This window comes from Myotis myotis, unplaced genomic scaffold, assembly GCF_014108235.1.
Source record: "Myotis myotis isolate mMyoMyo1 unplaced genomic scaffold, mMyoMyo1.p scaffold_m19_p_50, whole genome shotgun sequence".
Taxonomy (NCBI): domain Eukaryota; kingdom Metazoa; phylum Chordata; class Mammalia; order Chiroptera; family Vespertilionidae; genus Myotis; species Myotis myotis.
The window spans coordinates 1,267-12,417 of NW_023416358.1; the positions used below are offsets into that span (position 1 = coordinate 1,267).

Consider the following 11,151-nt stretch of genomic DNA (forward strand, 5'->3'; position numbering starts at 1 on the left):
GCCGGAAAACTCCAAGGAACGGAAAGGAAGCACCGTGCGCACTGCAAGCCCATGCCGGGATGCAACCAGGACCCCGTGACCCCGCCGACTGCCCGCCGCATCCGGCAAACCTGGGTAAGATTCTCCGTGCGTGCAAGGGGGACCCTCCGCTGCTTCTGGAGAGCATCTCGCCAAACTCGACCTGCACTCGGTAAAGGGTGGGGAGGGAGGGTGCTCCGGTAACCTAACGAGATAACGGCAGGAACAGCAATGGAGACACGGAGGGGAAGGACGGGCGGCTGCGGCTGCTTCTGGAAACCGATGTGAGGGAGTCTGAGCAGAGACGCTGGGCCACCCCAACGATAGCTGGAGGACCAGGCCCGGGAAGGTAAAAGACCCCCCCATCCTGAATGCAGAGCTCCCTAGTGTTTCTCGGGGCACAAGACCCTGTTTCGGAGGGGGGGGCATAGCTCATGGACAGAGAGGAACTCGTAGGGAAATGCCACCGACCGTGCATGTGAGGGACTGGAACCCCGCCAGGCCTCAGGAAGCAGCACCAAAAGCACTCTTCAGAATGGCACCCAGAAGGCTGCTGGAGACCATGACTCCCAGCGCTTACAACCTGCTCCTGGTAAATGGGGAGCCCTTGGGGGCTGGAACTTCAAAGACCGATGTGGAGGGCCAGGGAAACCTCAGGTAGCGCCACAAGCGGAGGAGGTAAGCCGGAGAAACAGGTGAGTAAGAAGCCCCAGGTGCCCCCTGTGCGTGCTGCCTGAGATGCCTGCTGCTGGATTCCACTGCACCCACCCGTTTGCATGCAGGCCGTGCACCTGTCGCCCTAGCACTCCCGGGGGATGCAGTGATGAACAGGCCTAACCATCCTGACACACATTCCTCCGGAATCCCAGCAGCTGCGTTGGGGGAACAGCCACTGTGAGGTGGAGGAACCCAGTAAGGGAACACATGCTGGAACCAGCAGCAGAGATCAGCACGTCAAGTGCATACCTACCTGAGTTCCTGCTGAAACCTGTTGGGCTTGCAGGAATCTGCAGGCACAACATGCAGAAACCACGCGCGCTACATCGGACACATGTGGGAACGGGGACACCAGGTGGCAGGCAGGACGAGAAAATGTGCTGCACACAACAAAAACCCTGCCATGATCCAGGATCACACTGACGGGGACGGAAACTGCAGACAGGCAATCTGCAGAGATAACCTGACTCACTGTGGTTCACAGGGGGGCCAGCTCCCAAGGATGACAGCAGACCAAGCTGAGGGGGACGATGCGATGGCTTCTTCGGGAATGCAATATGATGATGGCGATGACGTGCAGTGGCTGGGCTCACACCCATGCGCTGCTGAGCAAGGAGGTGAGTGCCTGTATGAGCACGGAGGGAACCACTGGCTGGCCCTCACAGCTGAGTGAGTGGGGGTAGGTCTGCAGCAACAGAGCGGGAGCCACCATTGGGGACAGACAAGAGGCAGACGAACATGCTGGGGTGTTGGGGGAGGAGAGAGGCTGCAAATGTCCGTGGCAGCATAAGGCAGAAAGGCACAGGGAGGAGGCAGGTAGAAGGAGGTGTCTTCAGGAGGAGGAAGAACCAGCATCCCTGGAGTCACAGCAGAGGGATAAATGCTCCCCGAAAAGTCCGTGGGCTTCAGAGGAGCTGACAGGGAAACTGACAGGCGTTGGTGGAGCCTCACACTTGCAGTGCTCACACAGGATTGTGGAGGATGGCGGAAACGGAAGAGCAGCTCCTGGAAGGACAGGCAGAGCAGGAAAGAGGACAGACAAAGAGGTGAGTGGTGGGAGTTGGCTCCAAAGGGATGGAGGGCTGACCTGCACGGCTCCAGGGAGATGGGAAGGCTGCTAGGGGGCTTTTGGGCAGACACTAGCTGAGGCTAGAAAAGGAAACATGGAGAGGCTTGTCAGAGACTGCTGTGGGGAGGCCAGGACTGGCTGTCTATCAGAAAGGTGCAGGACGCAAAGATTGCATGGGGCTCCTGCGGGCACAGCTGCTGACCAAGGCCCATCCCTTTCCACCACATGGAACAAGACTCAAGAGAGCATGATGATGCAGCTTAGGCCAAGCAAATGGGAACCACGGTGGTGAGGTAAGAGGCACCTTCCTTGGATAGGGCACCCTGAAACACAACTGGTCGCCATGGTGATCAAGGGGCACAGGGACACATCACCCTCCACGGGCAAACCTAGGAAGCACTTGTCTGAGCTGCAGCCTCCATTCCCAAGAAGCTCCACCGGACACGCTGGACTCCAAGCACCCCAAGACTGTGCCCTGCCACCCACGGCCTGGCCTCGCAGCAAACCCTTGCCCTCCATGCACCTCCCATGAACCCCTCACCCCAGCTTGTACCACACTCACTTGCTTGCCTGTCTCTGTCCCTGCCCTTCTCCCTGTGCCCACAACCCTTTTGACTGTGGCTCAGTGACTCCAACGAACACTGGGGACAAGATGCTGTGTGAGGCTGGGCACAGGGGAAAAGATAGAGTAGCAAGACATGCAACACACCAGGAGACACAGTAGATGTGGATGAGATGCAGGCAGGGTGATGGGGAGAGACCTCCAGGGGACAGAAGCCCAGGCTCCGGGGTGAGGCAGACACCAGCACATTCCTCCCTCCGTCAAGGTGCAATGGGGACGTGGCAATCGTGGAGGTGGAGATGACAGGGCAGCACTGGGCTGAGGGAAAACGTTGAAGAAACACCCTTGGGTGAGAGGGACACCAACACATCACTTCTATCATTGAGCGCAGCACACTGCAGTGGTGGAATGAACCACGGCGATGGGCAGGGGGGAGGGCGTGCTTGTCCACACACGGGCGACGCGGCAAGGTCCACCAACATACAAGAACTAATGAGACACCCATGAGGGGGCAGTGGGGACAGTGAGAAAAGACACGTGTGCATTGGGCTCAGAAGTCCATGGGCTTCATGCTTTTTGCAGACGCTGCCCAACCACATGGGGCATGCTCAGTCTGCACCCACCATGAACAGGCCTCCAATTCACAGGTTGAAGGCACATGACAGGGAGGAGAGGGGCGGGAGCACAAAGAACTGGACTCACTCAGTGTGAAGACAATGACTTCATTGCTTTTGGAAGTGTGACAGGCTCAAAGCAAACCCACGGGAGTCCACAGGGGAAACTGGCATCTGTAACATGGAGGGCACTGCGTTGGAGAACTGGGAGGAAGCCAAGTGGATGCGGGCGCGTTATCAGAGGAGGTGACTGGTGGGCAGGACGCCCGAGATCATTTCCCAGCGGGGAGGTGAGGGGGCTGCAAGGAGGGTGATGGGGAAGAGACGTCCCAAAGAAAAGGCCTGGCTCTTTGGCGAAACATGCACCAGCACAGCACTAGGGGCGGGACCACATACTGCTATGCATAGAGCAGTGCTGGGATGATGAAATGCAACTACCCCTCCATCGACCACAACGTTGGGGGGGGGGGGGGGGATGAGCGGAATGGTCGCAACGGAGGGGATTCACACTTTCCCGCGCACAGGCCAACATGTGAGGGCCGTCCAGCCCACAGGAATGATTCAGACACGCACACAAACGACACAGGATGGGGCGGGGACCGGCAGCTTCCTTTTCCACAGTGGGCGCTCCACCACGTAGTCCATGCAGCCTCTGTGGTGGCAGAAGGTCCTCTCAACCTCCAGCTTCGGGGCGCATCCTGGGAGGAACTAGCCGGGAGCACAGAGAACGGACTCGGGAGGTCTGAGAAAATGGACTGCGTTTATTTCAGCTCGAAGGAAACCCAAAGAAGCCCGGAGTGAGGCCAGCTCCTCAGAATGACGCGAGTGGCAGGGCCCTGAAGGAGGCTGTGCACGGGGTGGGAACCAGCAAAGCAAATTTCCGGGATGACGTGCATGAGCCCCAGCGGAAGCACTCGGCTGGCTGTGACCAAAGACTACAACCGCACAATTTTCGGGCTGTTCTTTTTTCACAAATGCGCACTGGAGTCGCACCTTTTCAGCCCTATTTGAAGCACACCCGGTCAGGGCGGCAAACAAGCAGCTAAACGCTCTGGCGACCAGGCCCTGAAACCCGCAGGGGATGAATGGAGCGAGGAGCCCCCATGCCAAATATCGGGATGAGCAAGGAGGGGGCGCTTGTGCAAGGTGCCGCTCACATGGACCACATGGGGACTTTTTCGTAGACAGGGGTGCTGCCAGTGCCGACCTTGCCAGGCCTGGCTGGGGACGGGACAAGACGGTTGTGTGTCTGTCACAGACGGCCTAGTAGTGAGGGAGGCAGAAGAGGTGGGGGCCAGTCAATGGCGAACTTTTGCGAGAGGGGGGAGCTTTGTGTTGGAGAGGGCGCCAACAACCTGGTGGTTGCCATTCGGCAGAAATGCGAACTGACTCAATACCCAGCTTTAGCTACGCTGTCCAGTCTGCTTCAAACTGCCCATCAACAGCGAAACCCCGGAGGCGAGGTGGAAGACTGCTCCGTGAAGGGGCCTGGGGACCGCAAAGCCGCCGAAAGAATTCCAGCACTCACAGGACTCTGGCATCAGACACTCCCAGATGTCATGTACACGACCGGTCTTTTCTTTGAAGGGAGTGGTGGGTGGAAGGGGGTGATGCAGGACTTCTGAGCCTTACTCCAAAGAGGGCCATTCACACTCTGGCAACCTTCTCTACAGCTGACCGGGTGGGGCAACCTGTACACCTGCGTGCTCAGCCAGACACCCAGTTAAATTGCAGCACGGACAAAGGCGGTGGGCGGAGTCAGGGGCTGCGCTAGGACACGAGGGGAAAAATTGCCTCACGCACCAACTTTCTGCAACATGTGCTGTTCAGCGAGGGGAGGGGGGCCGTTAGACTTGTTAAAGAAGAAAAGTGAGGAATCAAGTGGAAATCAACCAAGAGACGAATTAGACCTTGGATGACAGTGGGTCAGGTAGGGCTGTGTACAGGAAACGCGGGCAGCAGTTCAGAGACTCTCACATACGTAAAAGCTACATGTTTTAAAATGGACTCCTCAAACAATGAAAACCATGATGCCCAGGAGCATACTCCACCATGCATGTTTCCTTCAATGGCACCTGAGGCTAACACCAGGGTGGACTGACTTAGCAGTGCGTTCTCAGGTGTGCAGCAACTGCTGACCACAAGTGGACATTCTGCTGGCCCACCCTTGAAACGGAAAAGGGTGGAAGGAGGGATACTTGCTTATTAGAAACCAAGGACAGTGGAAGGGAGACGACACATGGACCGAACTGGGTGGGACGGGGGGGGGGGGGGGCCAGCTGGTGGAATACTAAACACACAGCTGCATTGGGGGGTGCCCAGGGTTTTGTGGAATTGGAAGGAACACCAGAGGGTTCCGCCACAGCAGAGCAGCATTCGGAAAGGTATTGCCCACCTTGACACAGGGGTCACCCCTGCAGGCTTCACTAATCACACACACAACCAACATCATGCCACTGAGGCACAAGATAAAATGAGGTGCATACAGTGTAACTGATAGAATGATGATGGCGACAGGAGATGGAGTCACTCAGGGCACATTGGGTGCAGGGGAAACTGTGCTGTTTGCTAACTTCTACACAGAATACAAACCACCCCCAACATTAGGAATCAGGAACCACACTTACCATACTCACTATCAATCGGATGTCTCCAATGTCCTCCCATCCACTCAGACCAAATACCCCTGTTCCATGGATTCGTGAAGACCCAATAGCCCCATAGATACATAGCTGCTCCCCTACATATGTAACTAAAAGTTACCTTCGAGGTAGGAAGGGGAAATGCACAGTAGGCAACCACAGCAAATACACAGAAAATAACTTGACGCTGGGCACATATAGGATAGAAGGTGAGGTGAATGATGACCCTGGAAACATCAAGGGCTTTGGGAAATCAAACCAGGTCTCCTGTGAACAACCACAAAGATAAAAACACTCACCCCAGATGAAACCATGTCCATGAAAACCAGACCCAACAAGACCCTGCAGCCATCCCAGCCCCCTGCATATCACTCACTCTCTGTGAACCATGAGTGGGAATGGACACACAAGGGACTGCCTGTAAGCTTTGCTGAACATGGCACAGGATAATGCAACACTTCCACACAACACAGTTAATGAATACATACAAGTATCCACACAACAGGTAACTACAATGGGCCGTACATAGCATGAGGACAGCCACATAGTCTCTGGCTGTGCTGACAGACCAGCCTGTGTTATACAGGGAGACCACACAAGACATGCTGTCAGCAGACAACTCCATGGATGCATCCCAGACAACTCTCCAGGTATGTCTTCGGGATCTCTGTCTTCTGTCCTTCCAAGGCAGCCATGCTGTTCAGGACCCACCCAACCCATACAGCAAGTTGGAAGTCATAGGGGCACAAATGACAAACCAAACAAAACTATTCGCACACAACAAACAAAGCTGTGCTCACAGGTCCTAAGGCAGACATCATCTCCCCACAGGCACAAGTGGCACAGATTCATGAGGGTTCACACAGAGTCACAGCTTCCCATGAGGTACCCTTGGGGTATTCACAAGGACAACAAACTTCGTTCAATGCTGGCAAGGGGAGTGCATGGGGAGCACAATGCACAAATCCCTCAGACCAACGGCAACCTCCATGGGGAGAACATGGCAACCAGGAAGGGGACAAAGACCTAGAAAAGAGAAATTTCTGTTAGCAGAATCCAGAGACAGCAGGTTCACAGGACTTCAACCACAACAAACCCATTCATGAACCCAAGCCAAGCAAACAGCCCACCCACCCACCCACCCAATACAGGCAGTCCAGGATGATCAAAAGAAAAATGGACCTAAGGGACAGCCCAAACTCTCTAGCCTACTCTACAAACCTATAAATTATCAAACATCAACACTACGACCTTGAAAACAGACTACAACACTTTCAATGACGTTTGGCTCCTTAGTACTGGGATGAGCTCTTCAACACTAAGGTGATGGCTTCCAACTGCCTTCACAGACTGGGATGACGTGGCACACTTCAGCACAACGTAGCCTGGGCTGCTTGCAATGACGGTGGCTTTCCAGAGCTACACAAGATTGGAGAAAACACTCAACTGCAGACACCGATGTCACTCTATGCAACATTAGCATACAAATGGCACCTGCCACCCTCCACAACATCCATCTGTTACTGGTGGACTCACTCTAGGGTGCTCTCTCCTTCACACTCCACCAGGCCCCTTCTACATGCATCTTTTCTACACGATCACACGACACTCAAACCTTACCTGACAATCATGGGAGAGCACATACCAGGATATCACTATGACCACACACAAATGGTCTGAGGGACCCCATGGCCACTGCAAATGCTGGCTCAACCAATACCCTTTCCACGGGTGACAGTCTCACCCACCCAACACAAACAAGAGACTCAACTCCTCCAGGGAGCCAGGAGACTTACAATCAACACATACGGTGGCACAAAAAGGACAAATCTCCCGTGGGTGGCCCTGAAAAAAACGGATGCACGATACTGAAAAGGACAAGGAGCTCACAGAAATAGGTGGGAGACACTGCTTCAGAGAGGACCTGCACAAAGGACCTCCTCAGACTGCACAACCACAGCTATGAGATTCACCTACTAAATCCTCCTCTCCTCCTCCTCCTCCTCCTCCTCCTCCTCCTCCTCCTCCTCCTCGTCCTCCTCCTCCTCCTCCTCCTCATCCTCCTCGTCCTCCTCCTCCTCCTCCTCCTCCTCCTCCTCCTCCTCCTCGTCCTCCTCGTCCTCCTCCTCCTCCTCCTGCCCCCCCCACCACCCCGCCCCCTTCCTCCTCCACAACAATCTGTGCATCTGGGCCACATTTCAAGCAAAACTTTCCATAAAATCCAAACACACAGATTATCTTTCCATTCAAAAAAATCAACATGGCCTCCCGTGGACCTGAACATACAAACAGGAGGGCAACGGAAAAATAAAAGCACATACATGCAACAAAACCACATCTACACATGGCCTGCCTCCTCTCCTACAGGGGACAGACACTGCAACTCCTATCGAACCTACACCATGGAGACGTACAATACACCACATGGACACACAAGACGCTTCAGGCCACAGGCACGAGCTGCACACACTCTCAACAAACCACTGGCTAAACCTCCTGCTCGGGGCACCCAACAGGGACACGCACCTTCTTCCTTTTCACCTGAGAAAGACATGCCCACGCTTCAGCGGGTCGACGTTGGACACGTGAACATCAATAAGCACATACACGGAATTGGACTCACTCAGGAACAACACTACAGGAGACAGCCTTTCTCAGAAAAACAAAAAACACATCCTCATGGGCTCACCGGTCACTCTTTCTGTGCCTCCTTCCGTAAAATCCTTCCACACACAGCATGACAATCAACGCTTCTACAACAGTCCATGGGCCACCTAACCAAACGCTCCTGCTCTCTGCACCTCATGTCACTAGAACCACCTCTCACCGTTCAGAACCAGAACACCTTCTTACCTCTTCGAGCAGAAACACCTCCACCCAACGACACGCTGGGTCACCGCACAGGGAAGCTCCGAACGACAATGACCTCCCATGGATGGCCAAACAGGAACTTCCACCTTCAATATCTGACTTCGCCTGAAAAAAAGCCACAAGCATTTCCATGGCAGCCTTCACCAGAAACGGTGGAAAGGAACCCAAAGCACACAACACACTGTGTTAGAGGTGTTGGAGGGAGGGCACTGTTGTGCGTTTTTCATCGTCCTTGCATGTACTTGGTGCACGGCAACGACACAGGACTGTCACAACTCACCACCACCTTCACCAGTCCACCACGACTCCCTCCAACAGATACCTGCACAGGTCCTGTGCAAACAATGGGACCAGAGGACGACCATCAAAATACCACATGACCGAGGATGACAGCACACACGGAACAACACCGATTTTCCCCACACCCACCATTCCAGGAGGACCCCACACAGAATCACACAAACACACACGACCTGCATCGGCCTACGGGCTCCCACCTACAACCATTAAAAACAAACACATGCAACATTCAACACAAGTCTATAAAATTAAAAATGACAATTCAACAATCTCTCACATCCATCTTTCTTTCTCTGCTCCCCTCCCTCCCTCCCTCCCTCCAAACCTCCCTCCCACATCAAAACCGACTACAACAAGGACACTGCCACGGCACCCACCTGGCCTCTTCCATCACAGCCCACAGCCAGCGGGGACATCGACCTTCCCTCAACCTTCTCACACAGAAGATGTGGGAACCACAGGCAGCGATGGAGGGACAGACAGGCGGAAAACTGGAAAAAAAACACCAAAGTCTGAAAGACCTTTTAGAAAATGGTCATCACACACTCTTACAATTCTACTACGTTAAGGGCACTTGCACACGCACAATGGAGGACCCATGGCCACAATAACACAGCCCGGACAACATCCTCTGTGGCTCAGAAACACGCTTATGCATCAACACTGCACGCACCGACCACCTACATTGCTCCACCACACACCCACAACAGACACACCTCTCCCTCACCACCCACTAAAAACCACACCCCAAAAACAGCACCGCCTGCAGAAGGAAGCACCCAAAACCAACACATGCACCGACTCCCACAGCTACGGGTCAACAAAATCACCACACGACTCAACCACTTACCTCTGCGGGCAACGGGTGGGTAGCCTGCCCCACGAAGAACGCAGGATGACACACGGCTCAGGCATTCAACACCCATCCCATCAGCCGCACAAGGCCTGGCTCAGCCGCAATGCCTGCAAGACACCAATCAGGGGAGTCGCCGGCTTTTAAAGGGTTAGGGTTAGGGTTAGGGTTAGGGTTAGGGTTAGGGTTAGGGTTGGGGATGGGCAAGGGCAGGAACTTTTCGGGGCGGAGACTTCTTCGCGCATACCCGGAGGGGACACATTCCAATGGGCCCACCCAACCTCAACAGTGCCCTGCAGCAAAACCACTGCCCACACGGAAATCACCTCAAAAGCCACTTCTGGAGAAGCCGGGACCAACTCCATGGCTCCATCCAGCAAAACTGCACCTATCCCTCCGTATCCCCTGCTGCTGCCAAACGGCTTCAGCGGCTGGGACACACGACTCCTCACTCCTAGGCAGTCGCATCTCACTTGCCCCATGACACCTACCCTTCTCCATCTCTGCTCACCCTAAAACGGACACCGCTGATGACACCCTAGCCCCGAATGGACCACGGGATACCGCTCGCCGGCCCTGGGACACACAGACCACCTGTCCTTGCAACACACAACACGACCTTCGGCTTCCTGACATCACTCAACTACCAACAGTTGTACCTTCCTTTGCTCCTCACAAACGTCCCTGCCATCACGCATCACAGACACGCACCACACTCAGCCGGCTCTGCCAGCCCACACGCACCTCGGGCCAGTGGACAAGCTCCGTCTGCCAATAGAACACAGGCGAACGCTGGACCCTCTGCACACACACCTCCACGGAAACGAAGGCCGAGACAACAGCCGGCTCCCTCACCAAACACAAAACCTCACCCTTCCTCCCCATTGAAAACCTAATATCATCCAAACATGGACAAATCCCAACCACACAGCACCATCGCCTGCCCTTTCTACATCCACACCCACACTTCCATACCAGCGAACATTCGCAAACCTCCGCCCTCATCACCTCAACAATGGCCCATCCACCGATCCATCGAGCTTTGGCCCTGATAAACCCCCCAGCGCTGGCAGGGAACAAGACCGTGCAAACACATTTCTTGGCCAAATGTCCAAAATGTCCTCTTCTGTTTTGCTTTGGGAAACGGCTGCCTTCTGCTCAATTGGACGCAACAGTGGGTGCACAACAAAACCACACACATGTATGTGACTCACTTCCTTCCCCAAGAATAGAAAACACTTACCACCCAAAATGCAGTAAGAAACATGACATCTTAACACAACAGCTGTCTGTCTCACTCACAGCATCACCAAACACGGACAAACTGGCCACTGCCTGACAGATGGACCTTCCCACACCACAATCAACGACTTCCAATGGAAAGGACGTGGAACACACTGCAAAGGAAAACACTTGGCCAGCGCCTCTCACTGGCTCATCGCACTCAGACTGATGGACCTGAAAACGGACCGGGCTCCCCTCATAGCCCACTCACTGAGGCCCCG

The 11,151-nt window shown here is 54.6% G+C and overlaps 1 long non-coding RNA gene across 1 annotated transcript; it reads right to left on the reverse strand.

The window, feature by feature from the left end:
• Positions 1 to 5,281: 5,281 nt before the first annotated feature.
• On the reverse strand, positions 5,282 to 9,760 carry LOC118657304. The gene is made up of 5 exons (XR_004967979.1): positions 9,644 to 9,760; positions 9,171 to 9,284; positions 8,774 to 8,826; positions 8,476 to 8,598; positions 5,282 to 6,648 (listed from the first exon to the last, which is right to left on the reverse strand). It is a non-coding gene; the product is annotated as an uncharacterized LOC118657304 (long non-coding RNA).
• Positions 9,761 to 11,151: the final 1,391 nt, after the last annotated feature.